The sequence below is a fragment of the Nymphalis io genome, chromosome 3 (assembly GCF_905147045.1).
Source record: "Nymphalis io chromosome 3, ilAglIoxx1.1, whole genome shotgun sequence".
NCBI lineage: Eukaryota > Metazoa > Arthropoda > Insecta > Lepidoptera > Nymphalidae > Nymphalis > Nymphalis io.
The window spans coordinates 3,601,461-3,628,224 of NC_065890.1; the positions used below are offsets into that span (position 1 = coordinate 3,601,461).

Consider the following 26,764-nt stretch of genomic DNA (forward strand, 5'->3'; position numbering starts at 1 on the left):
CGCCTTCAATCGACTGGTGTTGAATAAAGCGGATGGACTGCGATCGCCCACGCACGATTCGAAAATGTACAATAAAAAATGTAGCGGACCCAGACTCCGCCCCTGCGGAAGGCCCGTCCAATCGCGGGGCTCGGATACGACGACAGACTCGAGGGTGGGCTCGGATCGGTTGATACGGGTCCCTGCTTCGATACCGCTAATTGACTTTATCAACAAACTGACTTTACTGGCCGAAGTCACGATATACGCGTGTGTCTGACGCGTCAAAAGCCTAACTGCGGCCAACTAGCGCTGTAATTAAGTGTGCCGCGGAGTAATGGTTGATTTGATCTCATGCTCGGGACATCCATCTCATAATGCTTTTTATTTTACAAACTTACACTGATACCGCTAGCTGATTTTATTGCCAATTATTGTTGAATAAATAAACATTTAATAAGTATCCACTTAATGATTCGCTTTTAATTTTGAAGTATTTTAATGTTACTTTTAAATTACGGGTTCATTTTTATTTCATTTTAAAATACTTAACTTTACTTTTTTTCATGAACTTTAATAACTTTTTTTCATGAACTTTAATTAAATATATTTAAATAATTTGGAGTCACTTTTGTCAATTATATATTCAAGTTTAATTATAATTTTAAGTCAGATATAGACAGACATTAGCAGTTTAACTGGTGGTAGGACTTTGTGCAAGCTCGTCTGGGTAGGTACCTCCCACTCATCAGATATTCTACCGCAAAACAACAGTACTTGGTATTGTTGTGTTCCGGTTTGAAGGGTGAGTGAGCCAGTGTAATTACAGGCACAAGGAATATAACATCTTAGTTCCCAAGGTTGGTGGGGCATTGGCAATGTAAGCGATGGTTAACATTTCTTACAGTGCCAATGTCTATGGGCGTTGATGACCACTTACCATCAGGTGGCCCATATGCTTGTCCGCCTACGTATACTATGAAAAAAAAACATTCATTTAGTTACCATATGCGGGCAAATACCAACTAACATTGTAAACAAATAGTACATGAAACAAATACAATCATATTACATGTGTTACTTAAATAGAGCATACAATATACTTAGAGCTAGCAAATCCTTTGTTGGGCGATGGAAGAAATGCCTTTGTGTTGTTAAACAACAGAAAACGTTTAAGCTACATTGTAAAAAATGAGAGGGACTCGTGCAAAAAGTTATTATTATAATATAATTAGGGATTTTATATAAGAAAATAAATATTGATAATAAAACGATCGATCCTTAATTGAAAATTTTAAATAATTTTGAATAAATGTTATAAAAAAAACCTGTTGAGTTTCTCTCGCCAGTTCCTATATGGTTCGAGTGTTTTAATTTTCGAATCGAAGGTAGTTTTTGCTTAAACTATAAGTGAAATACTTTAATATTGTACAAAAAACAATAAAGATAATGTACAGTCACGCATAAATATATTTAAATGTCGTACCTTCAATTACAAAAACCTAAGAGACATGTTTTTATCATTTGCTTTGAAGTACAACACAAACATTAAAAATAAATATAAACGCATACTTTGTAGCAGAGCATAGAATAAGCCCAATTATCCAAATCAAACTTAGCTCAGCGATACAATTATAACAATTATAATGACATTTAAAGTTGAGCTCTGACTTCTCTACCGAGTAATCTAAAATTGCTCAAGCAGTTTAAAATAATCATTAGGTTTAAGTCGGTGAAAACTAATTGTATCATATAAATGCTCGCTATAAAAATATAAAGTCGCTTTCTTTTTAACTTTGTTTAATGTATTTTATTTATATAAAATAAATAAAACTATTTATAATGGCAATATTGACTGGAATAGTATTCCTTATATAAATCTGGCAAGCATGAGCATGCTATTCTTAATTTAAATGTTAATATATACTTTATATAATTGAACAAATTAATCATTTATATTTTTTTTCCATTATTGTACTGTGATCTTGTTGCCATAATTTCAGTTATGACCTATTCGCAGACTGCTAAAAAACAATGTCGAAGCGTTTATGGCTTTAATTACTTATTAAGTGAATCGGCTTTTGATAATAATTATTTAACCCGCTGCTTTCTGTCTAATCACGATTTGTATATTATTTTATTAATCCAATTTCTTATCAATAGAAAAGTTTTATTATAATAATTAAATATAAATTATTATCTACATCACATCTGTTTTTGGTATTTGCATTTGTAAATTCCAAAGTATTTGCATTACTTATAAAAATAAAAAATAAATACTTATAATATATACATACTCAGGATAGGTATATATACAAATAAGGTCCACATATAAAATTATAATCAATGATTGCTACATCGGTACGGAACAAAAACACGATCATTAGTAATAATGCGTTTTTCCATATCAGATTTAATTCACGGACGGGTCTATATATACATAGGTATATGCAAGAACATATTTCATTTCCCTTTACTTTATAATTATTAAATGCAATGTTAATTTAATGAGAATATTATGTCTCCTAATGTTTATTTTGTTACATTATTTCATAATTTATTATTTTCCTCATAAATGTTTAGTCATTAATAATTTAATGTATTTATATTAATATGTATAATACTTTAATGTATTAAGTATGACTGCCTCATTGGTCTAGTGGCTTGATGTAAGACTGCAGACCCGGAGGTCCTGGGTTCAATTCCTAAGTCGAGCCAATAAAAATCTATTGGGTTTTTCTGTCAGAAAATTCCCAGTAGCAGCCCGTTGTTTGGAAGTTGGAAGTGTGTACACTCCTGTGCCCCTGAAAGCACGTAAAGCCGTTGGTCCTGCGCCTGAACTCTTACCGGTCGTGTTGGAAAGCCGTCCCATCGAATTATGAGAGTTAGAGAATAGAGAGTGCAACTGTGTTTGCGCACACACTTGTGCACTATAATATCTCCTGCGTAGTTGGCTAATCTCTCTTGAGATTGGCCGCCGCGGCCGAAATCGGTCTGGAGGACTACTTACACAACTTACGGCGCTCGGTTCGGAAAAGAAAATACCCAAAATCGAAAAGAAACGGTGAAATGAATTCAATGTTTCTGTAAACACTATTCTTTATAAAACATTTTGTAGTTCCATGTGTATTTCTAGCCGACATGGCCCAGTGGTAAGCACGCGTGAATCTTAACCATCACTGAATTTTCATGTGCTTAATTTGTTATTATAATTCATCTCGTGCGATACGGTGAAAGATAACATCGTGAGGAAACATGCATGTGTCTATTTTCACTGAAATTCTGCCTCATGTGTATTCCACCAACCCGCATTGGAACAGCGTGGTGGAATAAGCTCCATACGTTCTCCTCAAAAAAGGGAGAATTTAAACCCAGCAGTGCTATATATACAGGCTATTATTATAAGTATATTTCTTGTTAGAGTTTCACAAACGAATACATAAATAAATAACCATGAATTTGTTCAATAATTACCTACAACAACTTTTAATGTAATAAAAAAAATCATTTATATACATTAAAAATAACTTAATTCTTGATTACGCAACAAGTCGCAAATTGCGCATTTGTTGGGAATTACATTTTGTTAAAAATATTGTCCTCGTTCGTAATGAATGTAAATAACGAAACACAATCGTAACGCAGATCAACACAATCCGCGGAGCGCATTAGAACACAAATTACAAAATAACAAGGATTTCCTCCCGCTCATAATTACACAAGCGACACAAATTACTCAAGTAATAACACGTGAATAATAAACCGACGATAACAAACTTGCTTTAAACGGTAAGGGCGTGTATATATGCATATGTTTTAATCGTTTCATTTATATAAGGGTCACGTACATATATGTACATAATGAATTTGTATTCTTTGTTAAAAAATATTGTCGATTTTCTATTGTTTAAGTATCTATTAATATCAATTTTCAATATTTTCAGTAGCTAATTTTATATAAATTTATTCAAATCCTTTATGTGTATAAATATTCAATAGTTATAGATTAACTAGTAGTGAAAAGCACTTACATTTGCTCGGTTATATAGAGTTTGAAGAAGAGTTAAGTTAGTGTGGACTCGGCTTTACTCGCTCGAATTACATGACTATGTAATTCCCGCGCCCAGTAAATTAGCCTATATTTAATTTTGGGAAAATGTAAAAATAAACGTTTTTATTTGTGTAAATAACACAATAAAAATGCCGCTATTACGTCCGCACGAAATATGTGCGCGCACCAAATTATTATGATAGTATCAACGTCATCGTAATTGTTATTTTGTGTCGTTAGTGCCCGGATCGTGTAAATTCAGTTAGGGATGAGTTTTTATCAATATGCACTTTATAGGGGCCCATTTGCTGGCCAACTTTTTGTATTAATTAATATTTCGAACGAAAAATATATATTTATATCTTAGTGGAGAAACAATTAAAATTTTTATATCCTTTTAAATTATTAAGGAGCTTTCAAGATGTGGTTATTTAATTACACATGAATAATATACGCCGATTTATTATCTTACCTTAACTGTTTTTTTATTTAATTATTTATAAACGAGCCACTACAAAACGAGGTAAGTTATCATCAGTAGAATAAGTGGCTTAAGCCATTAATAAATATTACAATATTACACTTATATTATTTACAATATTTAAAAAAAGTAAATTACATAACGGAACCCATTTCAAAACCATAAAACAATCCTGACCATTTCGCTTCGACAGGAAACAGGCGCGTTAGAAAAAAACTACATACATCCGCCCATTCGCTTTTGCGATACCGTAATAACTAATTATTATAATAATTTAAACGCGCCAATAAGTTCCACGATTCAGTATAAAATTTAAACTAAGTTAAACGAAATGCCGATATGGCGCAGTAGTTAGAACACTGCGTACAGTGAAGATTGCGGGGTCAAATCCAGGAAAGGGTCACTGAGTTTTCATATGCTCAAATTGTGATTATAATCTTGTGCTTGACTGAAAATAATGAAAATAATGAAGGAAAATATCGTGATTAAGCCTGCGTTCAGTAGGTGAAGATTTTCACCACAAGTGTATCCACCAATCCGTAATAGAGAAGCGTCGTATACCAATTCAAATTATATGGCCTTAAACAGCTGTCAGATATATGACAGTCTGTTATATATTTTATTTAAACTAAATGAAAAGTTCTTTGTTGATATGGTTTGTCGTTTCTCCTTCGTTTCATCTATGTTTGGTCATGTTATAATACTGTCTACTTGCCTATGACTTCAATTCTAAAAAGTATAATTACAAGACTGCAATACTTAGCAGTTCAGAATATTCGATTTATTTAAATTTACGGCAAAATTATGATAGCCAAGATTTATATTATATATATTAAATTAAAACAACAAATCAAAAGAAAGTTTATTTTGATGTGAAACATTCATGCGTCAGAAGTATTTCACTGTAACGTTGCACTCAAAATTGGCCTCGAAATTTAATTTACGTTATGTCCAAAGAAGTCTTATTTAATAATTTAATATATATACATAATATATAGTCAAATTATAAATGTATTTATATTTGCAAGAGTAAAAAGTTAGCTATTTATTTATTAAGTATATTTAAATTTTATTTATATAAAATTATGTAGATTAAGTATATAATACTTGAAACAATAATTCATTACGTTCATAATTTCGTTTGTGTTACCGGTGGTGACAAAAATCAATCTTTTTTTTTCACCAAAGTTTTTCCTCGACGCCGGATGTGACAACCGGACTACGATTTTGAGCACTACAGTTTATTTTTTGCTTAATTTAAAATAAATTGCCGCAGAACCTTGTCACCTTTTTATGTATCACGAGCGATTGAATTTTTGTGTACATTATGATATAAATTATACATATCTAATGCAAAAAAATGTCGTCTGATGGACTGATCTAAATATTATAAGTGATCTACAACTTAAGACCAATAAAATTAAAATAAATCTTTGTTTTTAATTAGATAAAAATGATATCAACGCAATTACAGAACATTTTTTTTATTGGCGTATTAATCGTTTATGAATTAAATTAGTAACATTTAAATATTATCTACATAATGTTTTTTTTTTTTATACACTTACATATCAATTTCAAATTTATAAATCTATTATCTAGTACATGAGTCTGGATTGTTTGTTTGGATGGGCTGATCTGGGTCTACCAGTCTCACGGTAGCATGTGAAAGCGATCCCGTGGCGCTCCTCGTTAAGACGGAGGGTACCGCTGGTTTTTTAGTGGGTATTCCGATGTTCAGGGCGCACTCGGCGCCTGGGACACCGGCGAATCCCACTTACCGTCCCCCCTTGTGTTCTCGTGGTAAACGCGGAACGCGTTTTTCCAGCGAAAAGGGTCTACCAGTCTAGCGATCCTGTGATGGCTCCTGAAGAGATGCAGTCAGTAAAACTGGTTTTTAGAGTAGTTCACAATCAGTGCCGGTGAGATCCGCATACCCTCTTAATTCATGTTCCTCGATCCTCGATCCATGTCCACGGTTCCACTACATGAATGAGGTGGGTACGTATCCTATCTTATCCACCGGTAAATGTGTTTTTTCAAAAAAAAATCTTCTGCGTTAGATACCAGTTATTGAGAAATATAATTCCATAAACGGAATATATAATCTCGCTCAGTAATACGGGGGGGGGGGGGGAGCATACTCGCAGCTCCAACGTTTACTGCTTGTAAACCTGCGTGGAGCATCTAGTTGTAAAATAAACGTGAAATTTATGTATTAGGTAAAACTCTCTCAGTGGTAAAGCTAGGTACAAAACGCACTATCGCCTAAAAGCAATAATTTGTATTGCTTTTTAGAATGGGATGTGAAGGGTGAGTAGGGCGAAGTAATGGGCACAAGACGCATTATTACTTAAATCCTTTTATTGGATGTAATCATATTTGACGAGCCATTTGGCGTGGTTGGTAGATACCTTTCACCCTGAAGGTTGTGGGTTCGATTCCTACCCAGGACAGACATTTGTGTGCATGAACATGCCTGTTTGTCCTGAGTCTGGGTGTAATTATTTATATAAGTATGTGTTTACAAAAGAAAAGTAGTATATGTAGTATATCAGTTGTCTGGTTTCCATAGCACAAGCTCTGCTTAATTTGGGATCAGATGGCCGTGTGTGAATAATGTCCCAGGATATTATTATTATTATATATTTAACAGGCTATATCGTGACATTTATCATATGGATTATGTGTTCGACTTATGTTATGTATTCTCCTAGATAGTTATAGTAGAAAAGTAAGTAACGAACTTAATATAAATTAAGCATATTAAATTCAGGTGTGCTTGCCCAGATTTGAAGCCGCAATCTTTTGATACGGTTCACTTAATAATAAATAATTTAAAAAAAACTTAAAATTTTAAATGACCAATTAGAGATCTCACTTGACGTTAAGAAAAGCAATTTGTCTATGAATGAAAACACTTTTAGAGAAAATTGGAGTATTTACAAAAGTTGTTTTGTTTATTTTTAAATATTTGAATCGAGTTTTAATAGAGTGATCATGACCAGCTTTCACTTTAAATAAAAAACGAGTTCATAGCGTTCTTAAGCGTTTACTTATAGTCATACTCGCTCGCTTAGTCATAAGTATATTTAAGAAAAGTATGAAAATATAAAGCCAACTTTGCATATAAACACTTTGAATGACATAAATATTATGATTTTAAATACATCAGTATAAAAAAGCATAACCACGAAATCTTAATACCGAAACGAAACCGTAACTCAATATTTGTTTTAATCAGACCAGTAATTGATCTTCACGCTAAAATCGTGTATTCGAGCCCCGAGACTCGTCACGATGTTCTCAGACCGAAAGCACTAACGAAATTTACTTGCCTTTGTGAACAGTGCACAAAAAGCAAATCGAGTTACAGACCAAAACAGATAAATCGACAAACAAACACCATTACCACGGCCATTTTCGAGCGGTATCCGCTCGTGACGGCGACGTTTTTCATACCATCCCCAACCACGACATCTCTATCCCTACCAAAATTTCTCCACTAATGAATCCATTTCGTAATTTCATCTCTAAAGTTTGGAAATTAGCTTTGTAATCGAGCAATGGAATGTATAATTTCGAATTGTTCGAAAATCCGTTTTCATTTCGTATTTATGAGCACTGGATTCAGTTTACAACTCATCATTTTGGACAGATTCGATCGGGCTAAACAAACTGTGCGTCGTTGGCCGCCGAATCAATTGGTTTCGGTTTGGTTCAAAAAGGAAGACATGACACTATTTTGATACGTCGATATTCAGCGGCGCACGAGTGGTGGGAACTAACTAAATATTTGATCGCCCACTTCGAAATTGGATCTTTAGAAATTAATTTTTTTAATTGTATCTTGATGATCATGAACGAGATGGCCCAGTGGTAAGAACGCGTGAATCTTAACCGATGAACGTGGGTTCAAACCCGGGCAAGCACCTCTGAATTTACATGTGCTTAATTTCTGTTTATAATTCATCTCGTGTTTTTCGGTGAAGGAAAACATCGTGAGGAAACCTGCATGTGTCTAATTTCATCGAAATTCTGCCACATGTGTATTCCACCAACCCGCACTGGAGCAGCGTGGTGGAATAAGCTCCAAACCTTCTCCTCAAAAGGGAGAGGAGGCCTTAGCCCAGCAGTGGGACATTAACAGGCTGTTACTGATCATGATTAAAATTGTAACCGATGATGATTGGAGATGAATCTTTGATACTGTAATCAAAGATCATGATTATATGTAATCAATATTATTTCTTTTTGTTAATAAATTCTTAGTTAGGTATTTTTGCAGCAATGAATCCTGATAAGAAAGATATATTTATTTTTATATTGCTCACCGCTCGCAAGGTAAGAAAAAGTATAAAATAATATTTAAACAAAAATCAATGTAGAGTGAGCCAGTTATTTGGAATTACAACATAACCTGGTCGTAGGGTTTTGTGCAGGCCTGTCTGGGTACCACAAAATATTGTGCTTTGAAGTTTTATTACAGACACAAGGGTTATAATATGTTAAATACTATGGTTACCAGAGTATTACCGGTGTTTTGGATGGATGGTGCGTGGTGGAATAAGATCAACAAAACCTCCTTAAAATCAAAACGAAAGCTGGCTACAGCCCGTTGAAAATAAGAAATTTTAAAGGGTATCCTTTCTTTTTTACTTTCCACAATACCGTCTAATACCACAGACCATATAATACTGTATTAGTACTTATATTAACTGAATACTCGGTTACAATATTCTTAAGGGCTTAAACCTCTTAACGCTATCTAAGAGCATTAGAATAAGGCACTTAGTGTCCGATTACAAGTAATTATTATTGCTCCGCACTGATTAATTATGTTTTAAAGTAGATTACAACAATGTATGATTAATAAATATGGAATAAACAATTATGTTATTTTAAGAATGTAAAGTTCATTTTCTTAGTTGGTAGCGATTACGGTGTTTCTATGTTGATAGGATTTTTTCGGCTGGGTTGATTATAAAGTATTAAGGTTATAGAAAAGAGTTGCAATATTTTTGCATAAAGCTGAATCTGGAGTCTTTGGACGTATTTCATGTATTCAGTTACAAGCGTCGTTATTATTTTTTTATTTACAAGCGAGTACTTTCATCGTGTTTTTTGCATTAAAAAAAATTCAAATTACATTTCATTTAAATGTAAATTATTTTAAATGTTATTATTCTAGTAGGGACGAACAGTATTTTAGAGTCGACCAAAGAAAAAATTATAATATATTTGTTGCAAAAGTCTTCTGAGTATTATAATAATAAATTATTATTATTATTATACATATATACTGGCAAAATAATTAAATAGGACAGTCTTAAGTTCTTATTTTAGTATTCCTTTGTAAGCTTATACAATATTACATGTATTTAATTATTATTATTATGTAGTTTCGATAACATAATTGACATTTATGTTTGACATAATTGTCCGTATTATTCTATAGGCGGTTTTTAATACTTACAACCAACTATGCATCTAAAATAAAAATTACGAATAATGTTGTTAAAACAATAAAGAAAATATTTTCAACAATGTAAGCGAAGGAGATCTAAATGAATTTATTGTTAACACTTCGTTTTAGTGTGCAGTTAAACTACGCTCACGAAATAACGATTAAAATATTATGTAGAAGAATAATTTAATGGCTTCATTATCGGTAATGAAGCCGGCTTGGTACACTCTTTGAACCGATACATCTCGATTTTCATTTTGTTTTAACATGTACGTTACATTCCTATGTAATTATATACACATTAAAATGTTACTTTTATAATCTAATACACGAATAATAATTGATGACCCAAGGCTTTTTTTTGTCGCTGGAAAAACGCATTACGCGTTTCCCCCACGGGAACAGTGGGGGAAACGAAAAAAAAGAGGAGAGTCTCCGTTTTCGATATAGATAGTTCCCAAGGTTGGTGGCGCATTGGTAATATCAGATAGTTAATATATCTCACAGTGCCAATATCGACGTTAACCGTATACCTACCTGCCTGCCTACCAAATATAACAAATTAAAAAAAAATCAATATCGGTTTTTATATTAGAATAAAGGTTTAATTATTGTTAAAATTGAAGCTTCAAAAACATATAAGTTATATTTTTTTAACATTTTAGATGAAGGCAAATCGTTAAATTTAAATTTTAATAAATTTTATAAATTAATTATTTATTTATAAACTTCAGGTATAAATAGTCCGGAGTAACGCTCCGCTAAATAATACTACAGCGTTACATACTTCCTCGTCTGTGTCGAAATGTGTCGAATTCTCTAATTGTTTCCGTTACATTCCATTGTAAGGGCTACAGTGGTGTAAAGACATTAATGAAAAAAAGACGCATAATTAATATGATGTATTTATGTCATAAGCCGAGATGGCCTAGTGGTTAGAATCTTAACCGACGATCGTGGGTTCAAACCCGGGCAAGCACCACTGAATTTTCATGTGCTTAATTTGTGATTATAATTCATCTCGTGCTTTACGGTGAAGGAAAACATCGTGAAGAAACCTGCATGTGTCTAATTTCACTGAAATTCTGCCACATGTGTATTCTACCAACCCGCATTGGAGCAGCGTGGTGGAATAAGCTCCAAACCTTCTCCTCAAAAAGAGGAGGTCCTTAGCCCAGTAGTGGGACATTTACAGGCTGTTATGGATGTCAAAATAGATATGCCTTGCTTCGACAAAAGAAAAAAGCAAATAAAAAATATATTTATACCCTTAATAATGTTTATAGAAAACAAATAAACCCTGAACTATGGTTTTATTTGTGTATCTTCATCGATTTGTTCACACTTCATCCCAGACTAATTTACGTAAATCTCTCCAGATGACTGCTCTCCCGGCGGATGCTGCGACTGTAGATAATCACAACACAATCAACCCAATTTTACTTTAAATATAACAGGTGAATCTTCATTAAAAATGTGTTGTTGTAAATTTATTATTGTTGATATCACGATTACTTCAGGTGAATAAGTGCAGACAGTTTGTTTGTGAGTTATACATGATGATTAAACGATATGGAACGAATCATTGTCGTTCTATATAGGTACAGACATATATACATATACGACCTGGGAATTGAACCCAACCAACCCGGGTCTGCGGCCTTACATCAAGCCACTAGATCAACGAGGCAGTCATATCAATCAGATGAAACTTTAACCGAGTTTGCTTATATATATTTATGTTTATTTAAAAATTAAAGTTAACTTGATCTGTACACCGCTTTATTTACCTCATGTGCTTCACCCAAAGGTTGTCTGGAAGAGATCACTCTTTTAGCGATAAGACCGCCTTTTGTACATTAATAGTTTTCTTTTTTTTAATGTTTGTGTTTCAAACTGTATGTTTCTGTAACTCTTTTGGTGTACACTAAAACATATTCTATTCTGCTCTATTCTACGTTTTCTTTCTCATTAAATTCATAATTAAATATTAATAACTTTAGTTTTAAAATACTAATGACAATAAACCATGCTTTACTTGTCCAGTGACAAAAGATAATAAGACCAAATAAACATTTTAATTCTTATGTTAAAAAATATGAATACAATAAAATGTACATGATTAATAATATTTGTATTGATGTCAATTAATAGTCCTTGTAAATTTTACTTAAGTATATTTTGTTTTTTTATTTGAGAGTTCACGAAAAAATAGCAAAACTATTTTACGAAAATGGTTGAGTTTGCATGATGTAAAAATAAATAATATTCTGAAACACACACGGCCATCTGATTCCAAACTAAGCATAGCTTGTACTATGGAAACCAGACAACTCATGTACTACTTATACTTTTCTTTTGTAAATCAATACTTTTATAGATAATTACAGCCATATTCAGGACAATCAGACAATTTCATGCACATAAATGTCTGTCCTGGGTGGGAATCGAACCCACAACCTTCGGCGTGAAAGGCTCTACCAACCACGACGAACTGCTCGTCAAATATGAATAAATTCAAAAAAAGGGTCTAAGTTGTAATGTGTCTAGTACCCATAACTTCTCCCTACTCACTCTTCACATCCCATTCTAAAAAGCAATATAAATTATTGCTCTTTGGCGATAGTGCGTTTTGTACCTATCTATCTACCAACCACGCCAACTGGCCCCTCATAAAGAAAATATTAACATACTTGTGGTAACAGTTAGTGTTTAAATTGAAATCATTTTTGAAACAAGTGCCCTGAACAGTTAAACAACAGAACAGTTAAACAACGCAGGTCATAATATCAACAAAATATGTTTTTCTAACGAAGATTTCGACGACAGTTGAAAGAAAACGCAACATAATCAAACTACGCTCACAATTATCGTCATATCTTACCCGTAACGTTCATCAAGTCATTAATCACACCTAAAAGGATTCGCCCAGTTAGCCATGTCACTAAACAGATGTTAGATTAACTGTGACTCCGCCCTAGAACAGTCAAAATAAAAGTGCTATGGGGTCATATATAAAACAAGATACAGTTGGTTAGCCTTAGTGCAAGCCCGTCAAGGTAGATATTGCCCGTTCTTCATATGTTCTACCGCGAAGCAGCAATGGTTACTCAGTATTGTTGCGATCAGGTTTGAAGGGTGAGTGAGATAATGGCACAACAGAAATCATATTTGTTCCTTGACGATGTAAGCGATGGTTAATATTTCTTGCACTGCAAATGTAGCACTGTAGACATTTGCACTGTATGGTCCATTTACCAGCTTGCTATTTCATAAAAAAAACATAATCACTCTATGTCTTGTTCTATTCGAGCTGTTTCTATTTATCATCCTAATCTAGTAGTTTTTTATTTGCACACATTATGCAAAGGCATAGTGATATAATGCAAAATGACACTCTTTTTAAAAACAATAAAAACAGTAAACAAGTGTATGTTACACATACAATACACAAATATAAATTTAATAATGATAAAAGCTAACACATAATTTTATTATTTTTTATAACATGAAAGAAATTATTAAAAAAACAAAAGAAGCACAAAGTCATTCTATGAAAAATAAAAATAAAAAGAACTCAAATTTTGCGCATATGCGATTCTTTTTAATATAGTTTAATTTGTTAGAATGGTCGAGGAAGTGGTATGTAAAAAGTTGTATAGAAAACAATATAACCAAGCAAAACTGCAAAAACCTTTAGTTTATAGCAAGTTATAAAAATGTAATAAATATTCATGAATAAATACATTGTCTACGTCGTTAAAAAAATTATGTCATTTCTAGGAAACTGCCTCGTCTGAGGGCGGGTTGATAGAAAGCGCGCTAAATCGACTTTTAATTATTCAGATAAGGAGCTCATTACACTGACATTAGTTGTGCTAACTTCGTTTTTTATGAGGTTTAGGGTTGTGTGATACACCGGTAAATATATTTATTTATTATAATTTTAACGCTCCTGTTTTTACTACCAGCCACATACGAGCTCCAACGACATACACAATAAAATGAGTGTACTATATACCTGCAAAGTTGGCAAATCTCCACTCAAAATGGCCACCAATTTTAGTCAGGACATTTCTTTTTATTTTATTTTATTGAATAGGTAGGTGGTAGGTGGACGAGCATATGAACCACCTGAGTAATAAATGTTAACCATAGCTTACATCGCCAATGTGCAACCAATTTTGAGAACTGAGATGTTATGTCCCTTGTGCCTGTAACTACACTGGCTCACTCACCCTCACTCAAACTGGAACACAACAATAACAAGTACTGCTATTTTGCGGTAGAATATCTGCTGAGTGGTCGGTTACTACCCAGACAAGCATGCACAAAGCCCTACCACCAGTAATATAATAATTATGTAACGATTGATCAAAATATCATGAAACGAAGCAAGTTCACATACTTTGTTTTATAATTTATTTTATTATAATGTAATAATAAAATAAAATCTTACTATATTTATAAAAGTATATAATATACAATAACTTTACCTGAATTGAAAATAAAAAAATACATTTTTTAATATATAAGAAAATTATAAAAATTTATATGATTTATTTACTTATAACTCCTTTTACTTATAATATATAACAAATTATTTGAGGTAAAGTAAACTATATGTATACTTGGTAGTAGGACTTGCAAGTCCGTCTGGGTGGGTACAACCCACTCATCAATATATCATTTTTTCTATCACCAAGGGTGAGTGTAAATACAGTCACGAGAAACATAACATCTTAGTTCCTAAGATTGGCATGGCCCACTAGTCAGTCTACTTACCTAATACAATAATAATAAAAAAATTGTAAGTATTTTTTATTAAAAAGTTTTCTACGGAACCAGTGTCTCAAGTAATCCATTCAGTTAACGTTCAGAAACGTAAGCAAACCAAGCGACCGTAATGAAGGTAATGTCGTTTTAACTGATGTTAATATCTCTTCACGGAATCTTCCTTCACGGAAAATAAATTAGCTTATGTACTTTTACATTTTAATACTATATATATGTATTGAAGAATTTCTTTAGAAGAAAATTATTTTGATATCCTAAAACTTTATGGGTCTGAAGTAAAACTGGGAGCTAGAGAGGTAGCTTTTATGTACATATGTCCTTTTGTGTTTCTAAACTTATACGTGTATGTAAAATTTCATGTAGTTGCGTTGTTAAGGCGTGAAAGCCTAACAAACAAACGAACCCACTTTCGTGTTTGTAATTGTATTAGTCTGTATATTCATATTAATCTAAGATATTTTTTATTAATCTTTATATATATGGAGATCGAATCTCCAGCTCCTTCAATTCCTGCCTTATAAAGCACCTCCCATAGCACGCCACTGAGCTCGAAGCTTAGTGGCGTGCTATGGGAGGTATGTCCAGCCGTGGGCTGACACGGACTGATGATGATAATGATGACGCAGACGATGATGACCAGTAAAATGTGTCAATCATATTTTGTTGAAATTACTTTTAATTTAATATCAGACACGATTATTTCATTTCATAGTATTATATGAATCAACACACACAACAATAATTGATTTTAAGAAACGTTAAGACAGGAAAATGTATCACTAATTCAAAGATTATGGTCCATTATCAGCATCATGCGTCGAGTGGATCGAAGCAAATGATACGTTCGCAGTCCCACGCCGGCAATCTGGCAACACATTACGAGACGATTTTCACTCCTAGCTATAATTTAATATAATCCAAAGAAATAGGTGCACTCGACAAGGTTGTAAACGCGGCAACATTATCGATACTCGATATAACTTTGATACAATTCTTGCAACACTCAAGTAGATTGGATGATTCGAAATCTTATTCTAAAGATATAAAGTTCAATTTTCAAATGTAATTTCAATTTAAATAAATTCGAGCTCTATAGTGTTGTCAGTTATGATGTCGACGTGTTAGACTGTACACAAATAATCGTGATTTCGATACTCAGATGGTATGTTATCGATCACGACGGTAAAGATTCGATTAGTTTCGATTGTGGATGGTTGTTTTGATTTCCAATTTACGCTTGCTCCGTTTGGGTGCTAAATAGCGGCACGTAGGCTGTACTCTCATTTCACGTTGCGATTTTCGTTTTCAATTTCAAATCGTATCGATGTGCTGTTGCCGTACGATGTGTACGTGTTTCACTCGATAACTCTAATATTTTATTGGAACGTATTCGTTAATAATGTGAGAATTTGTTGAAAAAAGTGTAAATTAATTCGTTTTATGATAAACGTTTCTAACCTCAGCTTAAATAAAATTAATATGAGCACCAAAAATATAAAACAAGGAGTGATTAACTTATGTTATAACTCTACCAAGAAAGATATATTTTAGTTAAGATGAATAAAATTAAGTTTTAATATCATAATCGAGATAGTAAATTTACGTCTGCAAATATATTATTATTTATTATTATTATTTATTTATTTTATACTTAATTAATCTAACGCATCGCGAGACCTTCGTTCATTTATTACGTTAACATTTTTTTTTAAACTAAATAAAAACTTACGAAAATCTAAGAAAAGCAATCGGACCGTCTTATGACTGGTAAGTGGTCATTTTCACTCGTAAGCAATTGTACGAATTATAAACCATTTCGTACACCGTCAATGCACCGCTGACGCCGCTGCAAGGTTTTATAGTTCTGCCCGTAATTACACTGTAATAAGACTCGCTATACAAACCGGAACACGGCAAAATGTGTTAAAATTCCTGATTTGTAGCCTTATAATCTAGCCACTTGATACTTTTCAACGAGGCAATTTAAGGTTTATTTTTAAGTTACTAACTTTTTTTGATTAATATAAAGTTATTTTAATACTAAACAAGACAGTTCAATAGGCAAGCTAAAAAGCTGCATCATGAAGGCATTACCACTCGATTTGATCTGAAAAATCACTGGAGTTTACTGTGATGAAATTTTTAATATGACCCCGGGATTTTATAAGATAGCAGCGTTTATATTTCCGGATAGCACGTAAAGCCGTTGGTGTTGCACCTGTCTTTCCGGTTGTGTCGGATTTGCCAACCCATCAGATTATGACAGAATAAAGAGTGTACTTGTGTTTGTGTATCCTATTATATTTTCTGCGCAGCTAGTCTCATCATTGATTGAAAGCATCCAATTCTACCTTAAAAATAATTAAATTCTGTAAAGAAATTAATATTAAAATATTATAAGCAATATTTCTAAAAAAACCCTTAAACAATGACAATAATTTAGTCCATTATACATTTATTCACTTTCATGACGAACCAAATACACATTAGTATAATTAGTAATCGAATGGACCCTGTTTCTGTTTAGTTATTACGGTTGCCTTTTTATACCGATTCAACAAGCCGTCATAATTTAATTTTAGAATTTTTTTATCGATAATATCCTTTATAGCACCGCACTAGAGTTCATGTTACGCGGACGTCTTCGGAACACAAAGGAATAATCTTGTATTGTTTTTAGTAATGCTGGATCAGCGGTCTCATGTCGATAATAGGCTAAGTGAATGATACAAAATATCATCTAAAAGCAATAAAAATAATTATAAGCATCCTTTACTTCCCGAATATTCAATTATATTTTACATTAAGTTTTTTCCACTTTAATTGGTAATTATTGAAAAAATTATTGCCTATTTTATTTATAGTCGATTCGGAAATAATTAACTAGAATAAAAATAACAATAAATATGTTTTCTTTGTTTGATTGGTGATTTAAATAGCATTTTTAATAAATTGAATGTAACTATATTAAAGTGATATATTTTATTGGAATAAGCTCAAAAACCTTCTCTTCGGAAGAAGAGGAGGCCTTGGCTTAACAGTGTGATATTTACGGGCTGTTTACATAATTATAATTTACACGGAAATAACTCGTGTGGCTTCTCAAATATAATTTTTAGAGGCTGTGCTATAACTAGATATACACATACGCGTATTGCGTGATTACAATCACATAAATAGTTCATAAGTCGTGGCTTGTCCAATTTTCAGAGCATATCATATCACGCACACGATCACTTTATATTTATAATTATTGATTATATATATTAAAATTAAAATTTTATATATTATCCCAAGACAATTTAGATAAAAAATATATTTATATAGCGACTTATATAACTAGCTTCTCAAGTCTTATATAAAAGGTTGGTTAGCAAAACAACAAAGACTATAGAAAATTATCAACATCCGGGGATAGAGGTGTGAATTGGTAACTCATAAACGAGCAGGAAACACGCTTGCTTGAGCCAAATTACCCCGAGTTACTCTCAAAAGAACTCATGACAAATTGATTTTTTTATAAACACGTCACGTGACGAATGTTCGTGCTCAACATTATACAGCCTAAGCATTCGTATGACGTTGTTTATTTATTCGTATTTAGTAAATGTATTGTTTATTATTCTTTTTTAGTATATATATATATATATTGTATTTTAAAAGATATCGATAAGGAAGTTTAATTGTGAAATAAATAAAACCACAATTAATATCACTTGTGGGTCGTCAAACTTTGGTCGAACTGTGATTTTTGTTTAAAATTATAGATGGTGTGATGCAATTTTAATAATACCATACACCGAGCTCTCAATACGTGAGAATCGAAATGAACCAGTGGATAGTATGCGGCAATCTCAACCGATCATTACGGATTCAAGCCCAGGCAAACTGAATTTTCATGTGCTTAATTTATGTTTAAAATTCATCCAAGCTCGGCGGTGAGCCAAAACACCGTGAGGAAACCCGCATGTGTCTGATTTCACTAAAAACCCGCATCAGCGTGATTTAATGAGCTTCAAATGTCCTTCTCAAAAAGAGAGAAGAGGCTGCCAAGCAATGGGACATGTGCAGGCTGTTACTTGATTTTTTACCGTCAATACCCCATCAACCTTCTCACTTAACCTTCAAACGCCAAAAAGTAATATTTCGTATTATTGTGAACTGGCAACAGCAATGCAAAATATTACTTATTGCAGAAAGTTAATTGATAAGAGACTATAAGTTGCTTATTTACCACCACTTTACTTTCACATTTAGCTTACTTTAACTTAAGTTAAAAAAAAATAAAAAACACTTTACTGACATTATCTTAAACGTCAACTATAATCTATAATCTGGTGTGAAATTTCAATATGAATGTACGTAAAAGTGCCCCCACATCTAGTATGAAACTTTAATACGTACGTAAAACTACATTCATCCACTTTACTTTAACATTAATCGTCTGTCACACTATTAACTACTAAACCAATAGACAATCACGCACAAACAAAGTAAGATATCACGTAATGCGTGTAAAGATGACAGATAAGTTCCCATCGTGAGGGGCGCTTAATAGTGTAACGCACGCCAACTGTGACTTAATGTTTGGTTAATCTATACTTATAAGACCGTTTGTCCTGACTGACTATCAACGCACAAACTACTGAGTCTTAAAAAATTTGAAACATTGTTTTTTTTTATAAAGTACCCGCTATGAAAGATTTTTGGAAAATTAAAGATCCCCCCTGCGGGGGGGAATTTTTCTGAAATCTGTTTAGTCGTTTATATATATATTATGTCACCCCCTCGCATTCATCGCTAGTGCATACGGCAGCGCAAAGCCATCCCGGCTGCCGTCCTACTCAAAGGCATCTGAAATACAGACACATGTACCCCCACCTCACGCATCCACAGCCCCAGGGTTACGCTCTATCTTTTAAGCCACTGGGAATTGGGGCTATGGGAGGTCCTAGACGACGCTGACGTCGTCGCCGCCGAACAGGATTGGCCTTATCCCGTTCCCGCTCCGCCGTCTCCTTCTGGACCTTGATGGTCTTACAGAAGGAGGCTATGGCCCTCCACACCGAATCGCTACGGAACATCGCCGACACGATTGCTCGCAGGTCTTGTCCGTCTGATCTTCACTGACCAGAATCTCCCTCTCCGCACTCCACGTGAGGCACGCCTCCAACATATGCTGAGCGGTGTCCCGGTCCGCGCCACAGTAGCGGCACATCACTGTTGATTCGCGTCCGATCTTACACAGGATTTATCCAAAACAATCAATATATCTAGTATCTAGACCAACGAGACAGTCAAAAATATAACACGGAATCGAGTGCACCTCTCTATTTTTATTTTTATTTTTTCTATCTACAACGACCGGCAGTATCGTATTTAAGTTTTTAATTTCGTGTTGCACATATTTTACAAATTATTCTGAACAATATCGTATAGTTATTTTTACAGTAATATGATAAATTATACAAAGCGCATATTCCGTTTGCGTTTTTTTACATACAATATTTTATTTTTAACATTGAACTGAATTTATACATTCAAAATTAAAACATTAGCAATTTTGATTTATATTTTTATATGAACGTGTATTATAAGAATTTTCTATTTGGAGTATTCTTTGTTTGTTTCATAAGTTACATAAAATAATTTCTGTAGGCCTTTGTGTAACTTAATTGGTACAAGAGTAAAATTTCAAAGTTGAATTTAGATGATGTATTTCTATATCTTATAACGGATAAGTGCAACATTTCTTACGAAAAACGTTCGCTTTTGTCACGTTTCGTTGTCTAGTTAACGCGTTAAAACTTTTGTTCATTAAATTTTATTATTGTTTCGAATTTTAAAAATATAGAATTAATTGATATTTAATTCATATTACATATTATACAAAAGAAAAAGAAAATTTAATTTGAACAGTTTGCAAAGAACAAAGGCTAGGTTTGTTTTATTGTTGCTTTGCATGTTAAAACACAGTTAAATAAATTAGTTACCGTAAGTAGACCGTACAACAATTTAAACACTTAAAAATAAATTGTCATAAGAAAAATCAGTTTATTTTTAAATTACGAATAGAATAACATTAGAATAATTGAAGACGTGACACGATGAAGGTGATATGTATTTTTTTTTTAAATTATTATTTTATACGATAATTGAAGGTCATATTTTATATTGTCATACGAATGTCACGAAAATTTAGTTTATTTTATCTGTTACTTTCATTCATTTTCTATTTATGCGTTTCCTGATTACACGAACCGACGAATTATGGTGTTGTTTCTATTTTTATTAAGTAATCAATTTTATGGAGCTTTATTTAATTATAAAATACTTAAGCACTATCACAAAACATAGTATTTGTATCCTTAAATCACGCATAAGTTCAAATATTCTCAAAATAAGTAATGAAACTTTGACGCTAATTTTAAATTTTAATATTACAAACTTACGACATCACCTTTCTTCAATACCGTACCGTAACAGCCTGTGAATGTCCCACTGCTGGGCTAAAGGCCTCCTCTCCTCTTTTTGAAGAGAAGGTGAATACATGTCTTCAATTAAAGAAATTTTTTTAGAAGTAAAGTTCTACTATGTAAAGTATTTAATACTATTATTTTAGTAATCTAAAACTTTATATTCTCCTCCAGATTCGACATGGAACTCATCGGCGCCGTGGCTTAGTTGGTTAAAGCGCCTGTCTAGTAAACAGGAGATCGTGAGTTCGAATCTCACCGGTGCCTTGCAATTTCCTAAATTCGTTAGTGAATATGAAGATTAGTCTTCTATTTGCTGAAATTTTTGAAAACAATACGGAACTTATTTTATTGAAAATGAAACGATAGCCGTCAGCCCATTAAAAGTAAAAGTATTTGTAAAATTATTGTAAGCAAAGTTATCGATTGGAAGATTTTTCTCAAAGTTTCTTTCACCGGTCTTTCTCAAGGCTGTTGTGCGATTTTATAATAACTCGTTTCATTACTTACGTGTGAAATCATGACCTGGCTTATGGTAATATACTATTTTGATGTGGGTATTCTCAAAATATTATTATAATTATGGTCAATGCATATCACCTCAGAAAACACGATAGTTTTCTTTTCAGGTGAGATGTCGATTTTGTTCTGACAGAATTGAAATGCTGATGTACCGATGGTCGATTTTTTGACCATCAATACGCAAATGTAGCGCTTCCATATATATCCAAAAGTCGAGTCGAGATGGCCCAGTGGTAAGAACGCGTGAATCTTAACCGATGAACGTGGGTTCAAACCCGGGCAAGCACCTCTGAATTTACATGTGCTTAATTTCTGTTTATAATTCATCTCGTGCTTTTCGGTGAAGGAAAACATCGTGAGGAAACCTGCATGTGTCTAATTTCATCGAAATTCTGCCACATGTGTATTCCACCAACCCGCACTGGAGCAGCGAGGTGGAATAAGCTCCAAACCTTCTCCTCAAAAAGGGAAAGGAGGCCTTAGCCCAGCAGTGGGACATTTACAGGCTGTTACTGTACGCAAATGTAGCGCTTCCATATTTAAGCAAAATTTTGACTTTTAATTTGTACATCTAGGAATAGAATTTTATGTTCTAGTATACGAAAGATTAAATGAATAAGCAAATATTCATTCCTAATTTTTAAACTTTTATTTCAAACTGAAACTGGCTGAAAGAAATCCGTCTTCGAGAAGAGTGGTGGAAAAAGATATTGAGTCTTAGCTAAGTAGTAGGACATGCACAGGCTTGCACAAAGCCACCATTACTACTACAAAGTAAATATATCCAATAAAGATGCTAAGCAAGTAGTATTTTATCAGTAGTACGAAACCATTGAAACGTAAAATTGCATCAATCTGTAGCAGCAATTTCCTTATCAGCACACGATAAGGAAAATACCCTTAAATGGGTTAAAGACTTAATTAAGACGACATATTATCTATGCGATAATTGTTGTAGCGAACAACATTGTTGCGATCGTTAAATTTAAATGAGTACCTACATGTTGAAAAACAATGTAGTGTTGCCCTAAACAAAAAATAATATTAACAATATATTTGGATAATTTCAAATATTCTGTACTTAAATAAAACTTATTGCCCTTATTTTAAAGCATAATAGTGTTGCCCTTAAGGGCAACACTATTATACTACTACTATTATGATTTTAATTAATTAAAATCAATATTGAAAATATGCTTGTTTAATTTCAAATATTCTGTACTTAAATAAAACTAGTCGCCCTTATTTTAAAACAATATAGTGTTGCCCTTAATAACGATATTAATAATAATATATTATTTCAAATATGCTGTACTTAATAAAACTAGTCGCCCTTATTTTCACCCCTTAGAATATCGGCGCCGTGGCTTAGTTGGTTAAAGCGCCTGTCTAGTAAACAGGAGATCGTGAGTTCGAATCTCACCGGTGCCTTTGATATTTTATTTTCTATTTGAACTTATTAAATTTCCTTAACACCTGGCAGAGATTTTTTTTAACATTTAATTATTAGTCAAAAAACCAATATGTAGTTAAAGTTAATATAGAATTTGTTATGAAAGATAGGAAATTGATTTCATCAAGTTGCCTTTACCATAAATAAGCAAGCATAGCAAGAATTTGTTTCAATACAGGCAGGTGTACTCACAAACTTCTTTACCAACGAGGAAGTAATGAATAACTATCATTAAAAATACGGTTAAACTACTCGTCTTTCTACGGATATAAACTCGCGATTCTTACATTAAATCGTAAGTGGAATCCATTGGATTCGGAAATTGATGTTATGTTTAAATTAATAAATATATAAAAAAAACTCCAGCTTTTTTATTTCACAAAAATATTTCTCAGTTTTGATACATAAGTGTTATTGCTACTAGTATGTTGTTACCTACATATTATAATGACTTTAAAATGAGTACAATATAAATAGTATATATATTGTGAATAAAGGCTTACTTATACTATAAGTAAGCCTTTATTCACAATATATATACAATAAAAATAAGGAAACATATTTATCAAAAACTAAACTTTTGAAATATATACATAAAGTACAAATCAGTTATGACATTATGACATATAAAAGACAATTCGTTTTTATTATATAAATTCTGTGACGCATGTCACGCGCCCTTTCGTCGGCGGCACAAACAGCGTCGTAAAATGATAAACATATAATCCGCTTTCCAGCAACACCAGCACGATTGACTCCACCCACACAAGTGATGGTTTGATCGAGATATACCGAACACAGTGCTACACAGTGTTACATAGTGTTGCACTGTGATCGTCGTTGAGCCCCATACCCATAACAATAACAAGGGCAATCAAAGTAATAAATGACGACCCGGAGCGGATCGCTTTTTGTTCCCAATTATTTTTATTGGTGTTCGGTTAATTACATTCTTTGGCGAAAGCCGAGCGCGAGTTCAGGGGAACTCTTTTACTTAGTCGGTAAACGCTGGATATTTGCCAATTTTAAACAGAATGTTTTGCACAGATAATAATATGAAGACATACAGATAAAAAATATACTTTTTTATTTAAGTGGTAAAACTAACCGTCATTAAATGACGTTTGTATTTCTTATTCATTATTAAAATTAATGAAAACCTTTGCATTGTGTACTAATACTATTAAAATATTTAAAAAAAAATTGCTGCAATTATTATTTATATCATAAAACCCATGTTTATTCGATCACCTTTACCGAAAACAACAGCCGCTTAAGAAACGCACTGATCGCGCCCTCGCGTCGAATAATAATGCTGTTGTAGCTTTCGACACGCAATTCTTATAAACATGAAGTTATACTGCACGTTATACTATGCAATATTATATAATTTTGCTATATAAATTATTAGAAAATAAAATCATTTCTCATTGGGAAAATTAAACGAATACGAATAATATTTTCATTGAATTTAGCCCTTCACAACTATAGCTGTATAATTAAAAAATGATGTTTTCGATATTTTACAAAAATTTTAAACTTAAAACCCATTGTAACTAATTATAAATACTAAACTTTACGTTTCAGTAAAACAATTAAATTATTTTTTCAATTCATAATTATTATATTTATTATTTGATTACATTTAAAACAATAATATTCAGTTCTCTTTTTTCACTTTACTACATAACACGAGAATTATTTATTAAGAGATGTACTATTATTAGAAAAAATAAGCCTTATGTAGAAGGTATTAAGGTAACAATTCAGTCCACATCTCTCATCACAAACACTAATAACTCTAAATACATATTGATTTTCTGACTAAAAATAAAGTAACAATTAAATAATCAAGAAATATCTTAATCACGAGGTTAGGACATTATTATTACATTAATAAATTAATTAAATTCATCAATACAGGCTCTTACCTCACCATGTATATAAAATTTACTGTTATATATGTACTAGAATTTCAGGATCTGCATTATAATGTAGCCAATCAAAGAGGCAAGTAATATTAGTAGCATCGCTATAGCTTCGAATCTATAACACTGTGCCGCACACACCCATTCAATTGAGATATACAGCGTTGCACTTAAATATCCCTTTGCGGCGTTACTTAATGATTAAAGCAGTTATGATCTTAAGTTGTTATTAAAAATTATTTTCTACCTAATTATCTAATTATAACTTCTTGCTATTCGATAAATGCGCTGAGCAGTTGCAATGTCGTTTTCCGTTATTTAACGTTTTATGTAATTAACTTAGGGCAAAAACAGACTTGAATACGAGGCAAGTTTGTATTACAGAACTTAAGGTTAATTTTTACGACTTAATTGTCGAGATGGTTGGTATGAAATTGGGAATTGCGAGTTCCAATTTGAGAAAGCACAGAGTTTTTTTAAGGTAACAAATTCGTCTTGTTCTTGTACTGGGCGGTGATGAAAACAACAAGAAGAGGCAGAAAATCCTGTGACTTGTACAGCAATCTGTAGAAGACCAGCTTGCTGAATCGAGGTTAGTATTCATTTGAAGTATTCAAAAATTTAATAAGATCTAACTATCAAGATAAGTAACAGCCTGCTCACTGCTGGGGTATTCAAAAATTTAATAAGATTTAACTATCAAGATAAGTAACAGCCTGCCCACTGCTGGGTTAAGGATTTCTCTCCTTTTAAACAGATTCAATCAAGTCAAGAACCTATCGATATATGTCCCGGAATAGACATGTGACAGATTTTAATTTCACACATCAGCTTGCACGGATTTGTACCCGCAATATTTGGTATTTTAACCAATGTATTCTTTCTTTTATACGTATTTATTCTAACCACTGGACCATCTCGGCGTTCCCTATCTTTTTCCATGTAATCCCTAATTTTGAAATTAATAAATGTTACATTTAACATTTCGAAATGAAAAACGAAGTCACAATTATTATTTTATTTTCTATGATGACTATTTTTATATAGAATAGGTAGGCGGACGGACAAATGGACAGCCTGATTGTAAGAGCTCCACCGACCTTAGAAACTAAGATGTTATGTCCTTCGTACATTACATAGTTTCACTGGCTCACTCACCCTTCGAACGCAACAATACTAAGTACTATTTCTGAGGGATGAGATAAAAACAACTCACAGTAACAGCCTGTAAATGTCCCACTGCTGGGCTAAGGCCTCCTCTCCCTTTTTGAGGAGAAGGTTTGGAGCTTATTTCCACCACGCTGCTCCAATGCGGGTTGGTGGAATATACATGTGGCAGAATTTCGATGAAATTAGACACATGCAGGTTTCCTCACGATGTTTTCCTTCACCGAAAAGCACGAGATGAATTATAACAGAAATTAAGCACATGAAAATTCAGAGGTGCTTGCCCGGGTTTGAACCCACGTTCATCGGTTAAGATTCACGCATTCTTATCACTGGGCCATCTCGACTTCACTCAAAACAACTCAAACAGTTTAAGCTCCTGGCTGCTATTAAGAACTTCTCGAGGGAAAAATCATGAAACTTTTTACTGGCCCGACCCAAGG

The 26,764-nt window shown here is 32.9% G+C and overlaps 2 non-coding genes across 2 annotated transcripts; both read left to right on the forward strand.

The window, feature by feature from the left end:
- The first annotated feature begins 21,444 nt into the window (after window positions 1–21,444).
- Window positions 21,445–21,518, forward strand: Trnat-agu (transfer RNA threonine (anticodon AGU)). Its single transcript has one exon. It is a non-coding gene; the product is annotated as a tRNA-Thr (tRNA).
- A 1,612-nt stretch (window positions 21,519–23,130) lies between these two features.
- Window positions 23,131–23,204, forward strand: Trnat-agu (transfer RNA threonine (anticodon AGU)). Its single transcript has one exon. It is a non-coding gene; the product is annotated as a tRNA-Thr (tRNA).
- Window positions 23,205–26,764: the final 3,560 nt, after the last annotated feature.